General features: G+C 52.9%; 1 long non-coding RNA gene across 1 annotated transcript; it reads left to right on the top strand.

The window, feature by feature from the left end:
* The first annotated feature begins 1,518 nt into the window (after positions 1 to 1,518).
* On the top strand, positions 1,519 to 12,635 carry LOC135978252 (uncharacterized). Its single transcript, XR_010595682.1, has 4 exons — positions 1,519 to 1,716; positions 2,886 to 2,999; positions 11,216 to 11,375; positions 12,057 to 12,635. It is a non-coding gene; the product is annotated as an uncharacterized LOC135978252 (long non-coding RNA).
* Positions 12,636 to 17,435: the final 4,800 nt, after the last annotated feature.

Here is a 17,435-nt window from a genome sequence, read left to right as displayed (position 1 = left end):
GGTCTGGTACAGCCTCTCGCCAGATAAGGCTCTTCCCTGGACCTGCCACTCATTGGAATCTGGAACGATTCCCTCCGAGGTAACACCCGGGGCAGCCAGGGCAGGGCAGGGCACGGCCTGCTCCCCGGGAGCGTTAGGGCTTTCAGGAGTCAGAGGTGCCAGCGGAGCAGGTTGTACGTTAAAGCAGCGAAGGCATTTGGGGGGGGCAGAGGAATTGGGTGCTTTGCCATTGCACTTGATCAGCTCAATTTGAAACTTCTTTCAAAGGAAATCCAGATGTATACATCTGACTGGGGTACATGTACACACATACACACGCACACTCACATGTGCACACACTCATGTGCACATACACATACACACATACATACGCACATGTACACATTCATATATATACAGACGTACACATACACGCACATACGCTGTCCCTGGAGCGCCCCAGGATGCGACTGACGGGGTGGCTGGCTATTATGGAGGCAGAAGGGGGTTGGGAGAAAATAATCAAGAAGAACTTTTGCTGAAAATGCAAACCTAAGCTGGAAATCTGTGCAGGGCTGGGTCAGCGAAAATGATCTTTTGAGCTGTTCTTATTAACCGTGGTCCTGTACTTCCTGGTTTGCGTCGGACCCAGGCAGGAGACTGGGCTGCTCTCAGCTGTAGAAGCCATTGGAATGAGCCAGGTCGGAATGAGCCAGGCCCTCAGAGCCTTCTGCCACCAATCGCCCCAGCAGTCACTGATCCACACCAAACCACGTCCTTCCAGTCAGGCAGTTTCATATGCACACGTCAAACCCTTGGTTTGCCACTCAGACACCACGGTGATGGGCACAGTAAGGACCGAGAGACGCTAAACAGGCAGACAGACAAGGAAATAGTGGCCCTGCCTACAGGTGCGTGTGTGGTGCAAACGGATGAACACCAGTTGCTGGCTGAAGGCACAACCTTAATTCCCACATCCCCTGTCTGTCAGCTATCGTTCGCTTGGCAGCCTGAGCTCCGATTTCTAACGCAGCGTTTTGCTCTGGCCTATTGTGGTTCTCATGTCCGGGGGCGCCTTGGCCCCTGGTATCAGGAGCGGTGCTAAGGAGGCTGCTTTTCAAAGGTCCTTAAGTAGGGTTGCCAACTTTCTACTTGCACAAAACCAAACGCCCTTGATCCAACCCCTTTCATGACCTTCTCTACGGCCCCACCCCCACTCACTCCAGCCCAGCCCACCTCCCTCAGTCGCTCGCTCTCACACCCTCACTCACTTTCACTGGGCTGGAGCTGGGGGTTGGAGTGCAGGGAGGGGTGAGGGCTCCGGTGGGGATGTGGGCTCTGGGATTGGGCTGGAGATTAGGGGTTTGGGGGTGCCAGAGGGGGATCCGGGCTGGGGCAGAGGGTTGGGGTGCAGAGACTGGGAGGGAGTTTGGGTGCGGGAGGGGGCTCAGGGCTGGGGTAGGGGATTGGGGTGGGGGTGTGGGGTCTGGGAGGGATTAGGGTACAGGAGGGGGTTCCGACCTGGGGCAGGGTTTCTGGGTGCGAGCTCCGGCCAGGCGGGGCTTACCTCAGCCAGCTCTTGGTCAATGGCACACCGGTGCTAATGCAGGCTCCTGACCCCTGGTCTCCCTCCGCTGGCAGGCTCTGAGCAAGGCCTGCCCAGAGAACATGGATGACGAGCTCTCGATCCTGCTGACAGCACCCCCCAGCACAGACAAACTTCAGCACATCTTGGAGGTGAACAGAATGGGGAGGGGCCGCAGGGGTTTTACCTTAGCCCTGGGGACTCCTAGAAAGAAGAGACTGGAAAATCCATGTTTCTATTGGATCCTTCCGAGTATGCATTTGTGATATAAACTCACTGGGTGACCTTGGGGTAACTCACTTCCCCCTTACGGCATCAGTCTTCTCCACTATCAAATCTACACTGGGGAAGAAGGACAGAAGCCCCGACAATCACCTTCACCTCTGGGTGTCTGGTCCTGGGAGCCGAAACCAACTGGACTATCTGCCCCATCTCCTAAACTGCCCTGTCTTTCCCTCCTAGGGCCTTGTCCTTAGTGCTCAGCCTGGCCCCTTCCCAGCTTGTCCCTGACCTTTGAAGGACTCTCCAAGCCCCTCCCATGCCTGCTTCCCTTGGGGTCTCTCTCCTGGCTGAGCACAGGCTGCCCTTCTATCTCTCAGCAGGCCTGGGTCCTAGTCACAGGCTGCATCTTGTCACGTGACCCCCACACTTCTTCCCTTCGCCCTAGAGAGCTGCATCACCTGGGCTAGGTGCAGTTGAGCTCCAACCCCTTTCCTAGCCATCTCAGCCAGGGACAGGTTGAAACTGGAAACCTGTGGGTAACAGTAACTGGTTGCTCCCAAAGGTGCTGAAGACACAATGGAAGAGGAAATCCTTTGGCCTGGATTGAAATTATTCCGACTGAAAGTGAATGAGAGAAAATAGGTCCAGAGTTTTCTTCCTAACAGCAGAAAATGTAGCAATTGATAGAGGTTCAGGTCAGAAAGGACCATTATGTGCATCTAGTCGCCCCTCCTGTATAACTCAGGGCTAGAATGTGACCAAGTGGTTCCTTCAGCCAACCATAGCATGGGACTGAGCCAGAGCACGTCTTTTGGAACGACATCCACATGCAGGAGAGCCAGCTGGCTACCAGAAAATCTCTCTTCTGCAGTGACGTGGGGTTAAGGGACACGGGGGAAAAGACATGGAGGCTGTGACTAAACTTAGAGCAGCAAGGCCAGGAAAACCAGGGTTAGGTCCCAGGCCTGGCTATCAGATCTGCTGTTTTCTATTCCTGGCTTTGGGACCATGAGCGAGTCTCTGCACCGCTGGGTGCCTCGGTTTCCCCAGCTATCAAATGGAGCTAATCAAGGTTTTGTTTGTTCTCCCCATTTTACAGGGTGGGAAACCGAGACACAGTTGGGACCTGTCTACACTACAGGTCTGTCGTGCGTTTGTAATCTGCTGACCCCCACATGTTGTTCAGAGCCTATGGATAACACAGCTCCTAAAGGTACGTTTGTTCTGTGCTTATCCCCTATGTACCAGCAGGGCTGGACAACATTTCTCACTGTGATGTGGGGAGCAGGTCCTGGGTACTAAGGGTCTGAAGAAGCTCTCAAGGACTAATTTTTTAAAATAATTGTTATCAATGAATTGGGAGAAAACATAGAATCACTGCGGATAAGATTGGGGGGTGACAAAATACAGGCAGAGTGGTAATTCCTGATGGCGAGAGGGCAGTGATACAGAGCGATCTGGCTCATTCGGCCAGCTGGACCCATTCAAAGAAAACAAGTTTGAGCAGAGCCCAATGCAAGGTCCTATACGTAGCCACAAGGCACGCCGGCCACACCTCCAGAATGGGGACGTGTATCCAGGAAAGCAGTGACTCTGAAAAGGATATAGGGGCCAGATTGGAGAAGCCACTCAACATGAGCTCCCAGTGTGATGCTGTGGTGAACAGGGCTAAAGCCATCATTAGACGTAGGAGCAGAGCCGTGAGTAGGATAGGGAGGTGACACAGCAGCAGTGAGACTGCTATTGGAATACTGCCTCCAGTCTTGGTGTCTTCCTTTGAAAAAGATGGTCCTAGAAATTGGAGCTGGGGCAGCAAAGAGCCATGAAATGTTCTGAGGGCTGGAGAAAAATGCCTTCTAGTGAGCTATTGAAAGAGCTTAACCTGTTTAGCTTATCAAAAGAAGATTGAAGGGGACTTCATTGAAGTGTTGAAGTGCCTTAATGGAGAGAAAATACTGGGTATTAAAGGGCTCTCTAGTCTAGCAGAGAAAGGCAGAACAAGACCCAATGGCTGGAAGGTGAAAAGAGACAAATCCCTATGACAAATAAGGCACAAATATTCAACAGCGAGGATGATTGACCACAGGAAGAAGCTACCAAGGAAAGTGGTGGATTCTCCATCTCTTGATGTCATTAATAAAGACTAGATGCCTTTCCGGAATGTGTTTGCCCCAAAAGTAGCTATTGTGGTAGACAGGAGGCCTGTGATATGCAAGGGGTCAGATTAGACGCTCTAACTGTCTCTTCCGGCCATAAAGTCTACTCATTTCTGAGAAACCGAGTGTAGCATTGGGAGCAGCCTCTGCTGTTTTACTGTCTAGCCGGCTTGCTTCCTAGAATGAACACTCATTGAGCGGGGTGATCCACAGGGAGTAGCTCAAACCTCCAAAGGGTCTGGCCTGTGGCAGGACATTAACACTGCAGGGGAGGGGTGGGTGTGGCAGTGACATCACAAAGGTCTTTTGCAGGACCTCAGCCTATTGGTCAAAGGTGCAGGGGAGGTGGTGACCTCACAGAGGGATGCTGACATCAGCCAGGCAGGATGGGGCGCAGGGCCAGGGAAACCTCAGAGACCCCTGTGGCTTTGCTTCAGCAAGTCTCCTTCTCGAGGTCTCTCTTTGAGGTCTGAGAGAGTATTTGGGTTCAGGTACGTGAGCGCCAGGAGGAACCTCTTTTGAGTTTTCTCCTTTCTTTTTCCTGATTTCACTAGAAAACTGACGTCCCTGTTTAGAAGGTAAGAGCCTCCGAGAGGTTTGGAACCTGTTCAGTCTGACGCATCTGGCGCCAGCTGAATTTTAGGCATGGAAAACACTAGCTTAAGGTGGCCGAATTTTATTCCCCACCTGGGATTTTGTCCCTTAGAATCACTGGGGATATTAGGGTTTGTCCTTTTTCTTTTACCTTTTCCTCCATCCATCCCTCCCTCCTTTCTCTTCATCTCTTACTTCTTTTGTCCTTTCCCCGTTCCCCTCCCACCATCAGGAGGGGGGTGTGTGTGTCGTGGGGGGTGCTCTACAACTCCCATTGTGGGAGGTCCACCGAAAAATGTGGCGTTGAAATAGTGCTCAGACAGTGATCCCCAGCGGTGACCTGGGCCATCCTTTGGGCTCTCTGGTGAGAACCCTCATCCTCCCGCCCCTCGGTCGCTACCCTGATTGGCTGAGCAGGGGGTTATTGACAGGGAGGAGACTCGGGTCCCTGTTGTTTTCTTTTAAGACCAAGTAAATAGTCATAACCAGTCATATGTTCGACAAATTTTGCTGCTTCTCTGCAGTTCATTATTTTCTCTACCATTCCAGTTCTCCTAAAATACTTGCTGAATAATTACTATGAACTCTTGCTGGTCTGGAACTCACTTGAGAACACTTTATTCAGGTCATTCAATGTCTGAAATTCAAGATCCGATGGTTAGTTTGAAAATCAGGGCTCTTGGGTCCTATTCCCAACTCTGCCACGGACTGGCTGTGTGACCTAAGACAAGTCAATTCTCCTTTCTCAGCCTTAGCTTCTCCCTCTTTCAAGTAGGGATAACAATCCGCTCCTACCTACCTCCCGACAGGTGGAGGATGGGGATCTATTGGAGAGTGTCACTAGGAGCAGTGCATAAGATGAGGTGTCCTATCACGTTTACTCAGATCAGATTAGGACATAATAGAATGGCTGAAATAGTCTATTTTATTTGTATTTTATTATGTTGCAATTGTTAAGAGCAGCAACTACTTAGCTCAGACTGAAACATCTTATCTAATTTTTGAGATCTAAGTGTCTCCTCTTTGTGTGCGACGAGACAAACACGTACTCCTGTTCTTTTTGTGACACAGAAGATGCTTTTGTTTTGCAACAAAATATTTTTGCAAAGAATTTTCATGCCACTTGATATGATTTCAAGAAACAAACTGGTTTAGTTTGAATGGGATTTTCGGACAGAAACGGTTTCAATGAAATTTCCCCACCATCTCGATTCCTGGGCTCTATCCCTGTCTTTGGGGGGTTTGCTGTCTGTTAGAACCAGGAGTCTGATTTGGATAGGGATTGAGACCTCTTTAATGTTTTTAATGAAGTAAATACTAATGGGAATTGTGTGATCATGGGAGACTTTAACTTCCCAGATATAGACTGGAGGACAAGTGCTAGTAATATAATAGGGCTCAGATTTTCCTAGATGTGATAGCTGATGGATTCCTTCACCAAGTAGTTGAAGAACCAACAAGAGGGGATGCCATTTTAGATTTGGTGTGGGTAGTGAGGATCTCTTAGAAGAAATGGTTGTAGGGGACAGCCTTGGTTTGAGCGATCATGAGCTAATTCAGTTTAAACAAAATGGAAGGGTAAACAAAAATAGATCTGTGACTAGGGTTTTTGATTTCAAAAGGGCTAACTTTAAAAAATTAAGGAAATTAGATAGGGAAGTGGATTGGACTGAAGAACTTGTGGATCTAAAGGTGGAGAAGGCCTGGAATTACTTCAAGTCAAAGTTGCAGAAACTCTCAGAAGCCTGCATCCCAAGAAAGGGGGGAAAATTCATAGGCAGGAGTTGTAGACCAAGTTGGATGAGCAAGCATCTCAGAGAGATGATTAAGAAAAAGCAGAAAGCCTACAAGGTGTGGAAGATGGGAGTGATCAGCAAGGAAAGCTACCTTACTGAGGTCAGAAAATGTAGGGACAAAGTGAGAAAGGCCGAAAGCCATGTAGAGTTGGACCTTGCAAAGGGAATTCAAACCAATAGTAAAAGGTGTAAAAGGTTCTATAGCCATATAAATAAGAAGAAAACAAAGAAAGAAGTGGGACCGCTAAACACTGAGGATGGAGTGGAGGTTAAGGATAATCTAGGCATGGCCCAATATCTAAACAAATACTTTGCCTCAGTCTTTAAGAGGCTAATGAGGAGCTTAGAGATAATGGTAGGATGACAAATGGGAATGAGGATATGGAGGTAGATATTACCACATCTGAGTTAGAAGCCAAACTCGAACAGTTTAATGGGACTAAATCGGGGGTCCCAGATAATCTTCATTCAAGAATATTAAAGGAACTGGCATATGAAATTGCAAGCCCATTAGCAAAAAATGTTAATGAATCAGTAAACTCAGGGGTTGTTCCGTATGACTGGAGAATTGCTAACATAGTTCCTAGCTTTAAGAAAGGGGAAAAAAGTGATCCGGGTAACTACAGGCCTGTTAGTTTGACATCTGTAGTATGCAAGGTCTCAGAAAATGTTTTGAAGGAGAAAGTAGTTAAGGACATTGAGGTCAATGGTAATTGGGACAAAATACAACATGGCTTTACAAAAGGTAGAGCGTGCCAAACCAACCTGATCTCCTTCTTTGAGAAGGTCACAGATTTTTTAGACAAAGGAAACGCAGTGGATCTAATTTCCCTCGATTTCAGTAAGGCATTTGATACGGTTCCACATGGGGAATTATTAGCTAAATTGGAAAAGATGAGGATCAATATGAAAATTGAAAGGTGGATAAGGAATTGGTTAAAGGGGAGACTACAACGGGTCGTACTGAAAGGTGAACTGTCAGGCTGGAGGGAGGTTACTAGTGGAGTTCTTATATTATGGGAACAAGTAAATAACTTTTCCTTATTCCCTTTCTTCACATCACTCATGATTTCATACACCTCTATCATATCCCCCCATAGTCTCCTCTTTTCCAAGCTGAAAAGTCCTAGCCTCTTTAATCTCTCCTCATATGGGACCCCTTCCAAACCTCTAATCATTTTAATTACCCTTCTCTGAACCTTTTCTAATGCCAGTATATCTTTTTTGAGATGAGGAGACCACATCTGTACACAGTATTCAAGATGTGGGTGTACCATGGATTTATATAAGTGCAATAAGATATTCTCCGTCTTATTCTCTATCCCCTTTTTAATGATTCCTAACATCCTGTTTGCTTTTTTGACTGCCGCTGCACACTGCGTGGAAGTCTTCAGAGAACTATCCACGATGACTCCAAGATCTTTTTCCTGATTCATTGTAGCTAAATTAGCCCCCATCATATTGTATGTATAGTTGGGGTTATTTTTCCCAATGTGCATTACTTTACGTTGTCCACATTAAATTTCGTTTGCCATTTTGTTGCCCAATCACTTAGTTTTGGGAGATCTTTTTGAAGTTCTTCACAGTCTGCTTTGGTCTTAACTATCTTGAGCACTTTAGTATCATCTGCAAACTTTGCCACCTCACTTTTTACCCCTTTCTCCAGATCATTTATGAATAAGTTGAATAGCATTGGTCCTAGGACTGACCCTTGGGGAACACCACTAGTTACCCCTCTCCATTCTGAAAATTTACCATTTATTCCTACCCTTTGTTCCCTGTCTTTTAACCAGTTCTCAATCCATGAAAGGATCTTCCCTCTTATCCCATGACAACTTAATTTACATAAGACCCTTTAGTGAGGGACCTTGTCAAAGGCTTTCTGGAAATCTAAGTACACTATGTCCACTGGATCCCCCTTGTCCACATGTTTGTTGACCCCTTCAAAGAACTCTAATAGATTAGTAAGACATGATTTCCCTTTACCTAAACTATGTTGACTTTTGCCCAACAATTTATGTTCTTCTATGTGTCTGACAATTTTATTCTTTACAATTGTTTCAACTAATTTGCCCGGTACTGACATTAGACTTACTGGTCTGTAATTGCCGGGATCACCAATAGTGCCCTTTTTAAATATTGGCGTTACATTAGCTATCTTCCAGTCATGGATGCAGAAGCTGATTTAAAGGACAGGTTACAAACCATAATTAGTAGTTCCGCAATTTCACATCTGAGTTCTTTCAGAACTCTTGGGTGAATGCCATCTGGTCCCAGTGACTTATCAGTTAATTCCAAAACCTCCTCTAGTAACACCGCAATCTGTGACAATTCGTGAGATTTGTCAGCTACAAATGCTGGCTGAGGTTTGGGAATGGCTGGAAGGTGAAAAGAGACAAATTCCTATGACAAATAAGGCACAAATATTCAACAGCGAGGATGACTGACCACAGGAAGAAGCTACCAAGGAAAGTGGTGGATTCTCCGTCTCTTGATGTCATTTAATAAAGACTAGATGCCTTTCTGGAATGTGTTTACCCCAAAAGTAGCTATTGTGGTAGACAGGAGGCCTGTGATATGCAGGGGGTCAGATTAGATGCTCTAACTGTCTCTTCTGCCCATAAAGTCTACTCATTTCTGAGAAACCGAGTGTAGTATTGGGAGCAGCCTCTGCTGTTTTACTGTCTAGCCGGCTTGCTTCCTAGAATGAACACTCATTGAGCGGGGTGATCCACAGAGAGTAGCTCAAACCTCCAAAGGGTCTGGCCTGCGGCAGAACATTAGCACTGCAGGGGAGGGGTGTGTGTGGGAGTGACATCACAAAGGCCTTTTGCAGGACCTCAGGCTATTGGTCAAAGGTGCTGGGGAGGTGGTGACCTCACAGAGAGATGCTGACATCAGCCAGGCAGGACAGGGGCGCAGGGCCAGGGAAACCTCAGAGTCCCCTGTAGCTTTCCTTCAGCAAGTCTCCTTCTCGAGGTCTCTCTTTGAGGACTGAGAGAGTATTAGGGGTCACGTACATGAGCGCCAGGAGGAACCTCTTTTGAGTTTTCTCCTTTCTTTTTCCTGATTTCACTAGAAAACAGACATCCCTGTTTAGAAGGTAAGAGCCTCCGAGAGGTTTGGAACCTGTTCAGTCTGATGCATCTGGCACCAGCTTAATTCTAGGCATGGAAAACACTAGCTTAAGGTGGCCGAATTTTATTCCCCACCTGGGATTTTGTCCCTTAGAATCACTGGGGACATTAGGGTTTGTCCTTTTTCTTTTACCTTTTCCTCCATCCCTCCCTCCTTTCTCTTCATCTCTTACTTCTTTTGTCCTTTCCTCTGTTCCCCTCCCACCACCAGGAGGACTCTGTGTGTGTGTCGTGGGGAGTGCTCTGCAATGGGAACAGGGACAATTCTCCAACTTTGGGCAGTCGAGAGCCTGGGTGAGATAAGGGGCGTTAAAGCCCTTTGTAAAGGAGAAAGGGGAGTTTCATGGTGTTGAGCACCAAGGAATTCTAAACTTTGCTAAAACATCTAGTCTGCAGAAACCAGAAATGGTTGGGGCCACATTGTAACCATTGTCTTTTTTAAAGCCCATTGAGGGATGTGAGTCCCACCCTTTTAGGTATCTGGGGTGCTGGGAGAAGAGAAGAGGTGCCTGTCTCCATTTTATGGCCTCAACAAACTAAGTGCTGTGCCCCAGTTCTCGTCAGAGATCCCTGAAAAAGAACAGAGGGTCCTGTGGCACCTTTGAGACTAACAGAAGTACTGGGAGCATAAGCTTTCGTGGGTAAGAACCTCACTTCTTCAGATGCAAGTGAGGTTCTTACCCACGAAAGCTTATGCTCCCAGTACTTCTGTTAGTCTCAAAGGTGCCACAGGACCCTCTGTTGCTTTTTACAGATTCAGACTAACACGGCTACCCCTCTGATATGTGAAAAAGAACGTCTTCCCATCCATTAACATACCTGGAAAGATACTGGAACTCCTTATTAAACAATCAGTTTGTCAGCACCTACAGGACAATTTGGTTCTTAGGACTAGTGAGCATGGACTTGTCAAGAACAAATCATTCCAACCCAATCCTAGCTCCTTCTTTGGCAGGGTTACGGGCCTAGTGGAGGTGGGTAAACAGTAGATGTGATCCATCTTGGTGTTAATAAGGACATTCGCACAAGCAAACTAGGGAGATGTGGTCTAGATGCAATTAGTATAATATGTGTGCACAGATGGTTGAAAGCCCGTACTCCAACAGCCCAGAACCAAACACTCCTCCTCCTGGGCAGTGCGCTCTGACCTCTAATGGTCAGATGCTGCTTAGCACTGTCAGAGCAGCTTTTGCTGGGGGAGTCTCCCAGCACTTTCCAATAGTGGGAAAGTATGAAATCCCCATTTGACTGCTGGGGACAGAGCCTAGAGCGGGGAGCAACTTACCCAAAGTCCCACAAGTCAATAGGAAACCAGCAATGGAACCCAGGAGTCCTGACTCCCAGTTCCCTGCTCCAGTCACTCCAGCGGAGCACACTCCCTCTCAAAGCAGGGGGACCGGACATGAAGGCCTGGTTGTAATTGCCAGCTATGGGAGGGAGTGTGCAGCAGTGGTTAGTGAAGGGGCCTGGAAATAAGGACTGCTGGGTCCCATCCCTGGCTCTGACACTTGGTGTGACCCTGAGCCAGTAGCTTCCCCACCCCAGGCCTGTTTCCCATCAGTAGGGTTGGGGTAGCAGCCCCTACAGACCAGGGGGGTTGGGAGGCTCCAGGAAGGTGTGTAAAGTGCCGGGATGTCAGGATCCCGGAGGTGCTGTCACCCCCGCATTAGGCCAGTGTTCTGCACCCCCTGCTGCTGGCCGAGTTTCTCTGTCCCTTGGCAATAAGATAGACTCTTGTTTTCACAGCCAGTCGATCGCCCAGTGCTATCACCCTGCCTGCTGGCTGGGCAGGGTAACTCCTCAGGTCACCACCACCCTCTCCAGCCTGCCTTGGCTTTGGGGAGTGAGGAGGAGGGCGAGGGACGATACTGAACATCCTCCATCCATCGCTCCGTCAGCAGAGCAAGTGAGTGGCATTAGGGTTCCCCGTTGGCGTCCCCTGTCTGTCTGGGGAGAGGCAGAAAGAGGGGGAAAGAATCTCTCCCAAAGGAGATTGGATTTGCAAACCGCCCCCAGGAGCCCCTCGCTCTCAGACTGGGGAGGGGCTTCTCCAGAGCCGTCTCCAGTGTGTTTGGAAAGGTCCCAGCAATGGGGCTCCCAACGCTTCCCTTGTGGGAGACCGTTCCCCAGGCTGAGCGTCTCTGAGCTGGGCCAGACCCTGTGAGCTGCTGAGCATGGAAATCAATGGGAACGGCAGGGGCCCTGGCCTTGCTCTGCCTCGGGACTTTGACGTGGGGAATGGTTTCCCAGGAGAAGTCCGGACTCCTGGGTTCTGTTCCTTCTCTAGCCTGGGGGGGAGTGTGGCCTGGGACGGCAGGAGGGAGCTGCTTGTCCAAAGTGACTGAGCCCAGTGATGGAAAAGGAGGAGACTCCCCGGGCATTGCAGCCCCAGAGGTGACGAGGGGGAACGCTGGGAGCAGATCATGCAATGAACTCCTGCCAGTGCGTGTAGATTGCATTACATGCACCCCTGTGGGGGGACGAGGAGCTGCTCTGGCTGGGGCAGGGATGGGGAGGGACCAAACAGGCTGGTTAGTGAGAGGCTGCCTTGACCCCAGACTCACGCCCGCTCCCCGCTCGGTTCCAGGGTGGCCAGGCTCCTGAGGATGTTCAGGAAGAAGGCTCTGCAGGTGGCCCCAGAGCCTGAGGGAAGCAGCTGCCATCTTCCCCGGGAGCAGAGCGGCCCCTCCGTCCCCACTGGCGGGGAAGGAGCTCCCGGCCAGGCCAGGAGGTGGAAGTGCCCAGTCTTCTGGCGGAGAAAACCCGCTCCCAGCGCAGGCGCCGAGGTGGGAGAGGCCAGGTCGAAATGGAGCTGGGCCAGGCTGCGGCTGGGCAGGCAGGACCCAGCGCAGGAGGGGAGCTGGGCAGAGTGACTCTGGGACATGTTGTGTGGGCAGCAGCAGCCCCAGGAGCCCAGCCCTGATTCCCAGCAGGAGGCATCGCCCTGCCCGGTCACTGAGGACTTTCCAGCCTCCCCAGGGCAGGAGGTGGAGGATCCCTGTCCCACCACCAGCAGCTCGGCCCGCTCCCCATGGGACAGCAGCAGTGCCTGGGACTCGGGCAGCAGCGAGGCCGATGGGCGCCGCAGCTTTGTTCCAGGTGAGGAGTCAGGCTGGGCTCAGGGAGAGGTGAGGGCGGGGCTGTGAACACCCTGGGCCCAGGCCCTCGATCAGTGCTATGGGGGCGGATCCCCAGCCCAGGGGTCTGGCCTGAGCCACATGAAGCCCACTGACACTAGATGCTGCCACTTTGGTCCTCGGTGCTCCAGTTGGGGGGAGGCACCTCCCAGGGAGTCCAGGACAGCGTGGGGGGGTCTCTTTGCTATGGGCTCCTGAAGGAGTTGGGGGCTGAAGGCATCACTGAGACCGGGGAGTGTGGGGCCCGATCTGCCCTGGGTCCCGGAGGTGGGAAGGGGACACATTGCCCCAGCGTGCCCCTGTCCTTCCCCCGAGTGGCAGCAGGCGTCACCCTGTCCCCTTCTCTCCCTGGTGCAGGGACCGCCAGGGACTCAGGGGACGAGGAGGAGGAATGGGTGGACGTGGCCACAGAGGAGGCTGCTCTCAATAACAGCCGAGAGCAGCTCCAAGACGGAGAAAAGGTACAAACGTTCCCCAGCTGTGCTGGAACCAAGACTGTCCTGCCCCTTCCCAGCACCTGACCCCCTGCAGAGGGTCTTGTCCCTGATGATCCACCAGCCCTAATGGGGACCTTTCTCCTCCATGATCTGGGACCCCAGAGGTGGGGGTGTCTGTCACACACCAGCCAGGTCTCCTCCCCCCCACAGGCACTGTCCCAGTTCCTGACCCTGCTTGTGGTGGAGTGGTGGGTGATTTGGACAATGGGCGGGTCCCCACTATCCCCCATTCAGGCCTGAGTCCTGCAGCTGCTGTGTGGGGGCAGGGAGGTCCCTGGCTAACTGGCTCTCTCTCCCCTAACCCCACTCCTGGTGGGTGCAGGAGGAGGCCCAGCAGCTCGTGTTCCTGCACGCCATCCACCAGCAGAGAGGGCAGGACACACTGGAGCCGCACTGCTGCAAGGCTGCTGTGGCGGAGAGGATTGTGGTGAGCGAGACACGGCGCCCAGAGGGAGGACAGAGACATGGGAGGGGCAGGGGTCTCCCCAGGCCAATGGATGGGGGATGGCTGGTGCTGGAGGGGCAGCTGAGGGCAGGGATTGCTGGGGCTGAAGACTGGGGAGAAGAGACGGGAGAAATTCGGAGAGTGGTCACTATTGGGCAGGAATCGGAGGAGCGGGGGGTAGGTGGGGGGATCCTGCTGGCTGTGTGGGGCCCTGGCTGTGTAATCTCCTCACTGGGAAGTGTCAGTGAGGCCCGAATCTCACACGCTCCTTTGTCTCCTTTGGGTCTCACAGGAGTTCATTGAGGAGCTGCCTGATAACTCTCCACCCGGCGCCGTCCTCGCCAACTCCCTGATTGCTGTGGGCAACCTCAGGTACCGAGACCCTCCGGCCCGGTTCCCCTAACCCCAGTGCTGCTCAGGCCCAGGGCTGGGAGTCACTGCCCCTCCCACTCCCAGGTCACCGCCCAAGGGTGGCTCCTCTGGCAGAGGTGCGGGGAAGGTTCACTCTCTCCTGGCTGGGCTGTTCTTTTCACTCCAGTAACATTGCAACGGCTTTGGGGAGAGGCTCACTCCCAGGATCAGATACAGGAGGGGCAGCAGGGTGCAGGGAACAGGGGCTATTCCTGCCCTGCCACTGTCTGTCTGAGAAACCTTGGCCTTGTCATTCCCTGGCTCGGTGCCTCAGTTTCCCTTCTTGCCAGCCTGTACCTATTTCCCTGCAGTTTCACCTGCGTGTTGGTGCCAGTCCCATCCCCGTACTGCACAGTCTAATACCGGCCCCTCTCTCTTGCCAGCACCATGACACCTGCCCTGGAGCCAGAGCTGGAGACCCACCTCCTCCGAGCTGCCCTGCACGCCGTCTTCACCCTGGGCATGGAGAAGGACACTGCCCAAGTGCAGGTAGATCATGCTAAAGTCATGGATTGAAGAGCCAGCTGTCATCCTGCCATGAGTCCTTGCTAATTGCCTGCAGTGGGATGTGAAGGAGAGAGGCCAGGATATGTGTTTGGGGGTCACACCAGTGCTTCCCAGAGACCCCACTTCCCATCCTGTGGCAAGTTTAGCCCCAGTTTCCCTAACTCTGACCCATGGCTCTCCCTTGCTTTCAGGATCTGCCTAGGGTCTTGCCAGACCTCCTGGACGCCATGCTGGGGAACCTGCTGGCAGAGTCCCCAGACACCGACAGGCTCCACTACATCTTGGAGGTGAGCCCGATGAGAGGGGTGGGGGCAATTTTACCTTCACTCTTAGATCCATTTTCCAGTCTGTCCTCCTAGCCGGGCCCCCAGTGGGCATCCTTGGTCAGGGCAGTCAGTGCAATGCCTCCTTTCCCCACAGCACATTAACTACTGGATCGTGTCCAGGGTGCCGCGAGAGAGAGCCAGGGCCGTTAAGAGCAGCACGGCCCTGCTCAGATTCACCATCACCCTCCCTGAGTTTGACATAAGTGACCTCTGACCCCAGCTTCCTGACTCCAGGCGTAGGTGATCTGGCTCTGACGGGCTGTAGGATCTGCTGCTGCAGGGGCTGTGGGTTAGGAGTGTTCCTCTTGGGGAGGCAGAGTCAGAGCAGAGAGTGAGCCTGGCTTGAGTCAAGTTCTTCTTGTCCTAGTTAAGTGGTGACTCTGGGCTTTTAAGGGGACTGTGCTCCAGGTTCATGCCTCCCTGTCATCCTGGAGCAGCTGGGGAAGCAAGTCCTCATGGAGGGCCCTGTCCACAGCCCTGTGCTCCAGGCTTCCTTGGGGGCAGAGGAAATTAAGGGTCTGGCTCTAGCTCCTATCCTCTAGCATCTCCTGCAGAGGGGCTGAGGGGAAGGAGAGTCCTGGCCCGGGGGGGACTGGGAGCTAACAGGAAAATGCTGATGGAGTCCCCTCTCCCTCTCCCGTCCATTAGAACTCAGCGGAATTCCCCAGGATGGGTCACCACATGGCACAGCTGGCTCTGTCCGTCAGTGACCCAGCCAAGGACATCAGCCGGCAGGCCAGGGAGGGGGTTTACCGGCTCTACCAGCTGCTGCTGCACCAGAGGGGTAAGGAACCCAGCTGGGAAATGGCACCCGCTAGAAGAGTGAGACTGGGACCCCAGCCAATTTCTCTCGGACTGACCCCGGCTGGAGGATGAGTCTCTCTATCTCTTTCTGTGTTCCACACCACGCCCTGCAATTCTGTTGGGCCGGGCACGCAGCGAGGACTCTGCCCACTGTGCAGCCACCAATGGGATTGGAAGGACACAAGCCCTGCAACCAGAAGGACAAATGTGTGTGTCTCTCTCCCTGTCACCTACTCCCTCCTGGGGGAAACCCAGCAGCTGATGGGGGACAAGGTGAGCAGCTGCATTAGACTCAGGAGATTGGGGCGGGGCCCAGGCCTCATTCCCATCCTGTGGCCATTCGCTGGCCTGGCACAAGGAGCCTGGTGGGGAATGAAAGGGAGAGCAGGTGCTCCTGGGAAGGGAGATGAATTCACCTCCATGAGCAGGAGTGAGCCAGCTTGTCCCCGGAGCAGCTCCACCCAGCTCTTTAGCCAGGCTAATTAATGACAAGCTTTGCCTCATCCCAGACTTACGTTCTTAGGACAGGGTGCTATCGCTCTTGGGAAGGGCAGGAGCGTCCCCCAAGTGCCCTCTGCGAGACTCTCCTGTCCCACAGGGCCGCACCCAATTCCTAGTGGTCTGGTGTCTGTGTCACCGGAGCCACCACCCAGAGTTGCTCCCATCACTGGCAGCCTGGGAGGCCAAGGACTGACGGGTGATGGCATCTGACCAGGCAGGGCTGAGGCACATGGGCAGGGGACGCTTGTCCTGCTGCTGGCAAGGCTGGACCCGTTCTGGAGAGAACAGGAGGATTCAGTCAGCAGTAGGGTTACCATGTCTAATAAATAAAAAAAGAGGACCCTCCACGGGCCCTGGCCCCGCCCATTTCCCCACCCCCTAGCCCCGCCCCAACTCCGCCCCTTCCCCGCCCTAACTCAGCCCCCTCCTCCCTCCCACTCCCAGCCATGGGGAAAGGGCTGCCCCAGCGCTACCGGCTTCACGGTTTGCCGGGCAGCCCCCAGACCCTGCGCCCCCGGCCGGCGCTTCCCCAGCGCAGCTGGAGCCCGGGAAGGGAAGTGCCTGGCCCGTGGCTCGGGGTCCGGAGGCAGGGGGGCCTGCCCGAAGCCAGTAGCGCTGGCTCGGGCAGCTCGGCTCTTAAAGTCTGAGAGGGGAGGAGCGGAGCAGCTCAGCTGGAGCCCGGGAAGGGAAGTGTCTGGCCGGCGGCTGGGGGTCCGGAGGCAGGGGGGGCTGCCCGAAGCCGGTAGCGCTGGCTCGGGCAGCTCGGCTCTTAAAGTCTGAGAGGGGAGGAGCGGAGCAGAGCAGCCGCGGGAGGGGAAGTGCCCGGCCGGCATTTTCCCGGACATGTTTGGATTTTCGGCAATTCCCCCCGGACGGGCGTTTGATTGCCGAAAAGCAGGACATGTCCGGGAAAAACCGGACGTATGGTAACCCTAGTCAGCAGGGGCTGCCGATCCGTCCCAGTCACCAGGGCTGCCATCCTGCGGCTTCAGCATTAGTGGCTGGGGTGACTTGGGGAAAGGTCTCAACCTCCCCACATCCCACTTCACTGCTGCCAGAATCCCTCCTGCCCCCCCGCTACAGTCCCCTCCCTACCCAACCTGGGTGGGGCTGGAGGAGAGGGGTCTGAGAACTTGAGCTGTGGATTGGAGGTGGAACAGCTGTCAGGGGCACTGACGGGGAAGTGGCAGGAGCTCCCCGTACAAGGAGGGGGGTTGCCACTGGAGGTCACTAGGAAGGACAACAAGACTCCATCCTGGGGGTCAGGAGGGGGAATCCATCCCTCAGAGGTGGGCAGGGGCTGGGTGGAAATGCTGCTGGTTCCAGGGGCCGTTAATC

Source organism: Chrysemys picta, unplaced genomic scaffold, assembly GCF_011386835.1.
Source record: "Chrysemys picta bellii isolate R12L10 unplaced genomic scaffold, ASM1138683v2 scaf182, whole genome shotgun sequence".
Taxonomy (NCBI): domain Eukaryota; kingdom Metazoa; phylum Chordata; order Testudines; family Emydidae; genus Chrysemys; species Chrysemys picta.
Note: the sequence above shows the minus strand (reverse complement) of the source record. Positions and strands in the feature narration are given on the sequence as shown.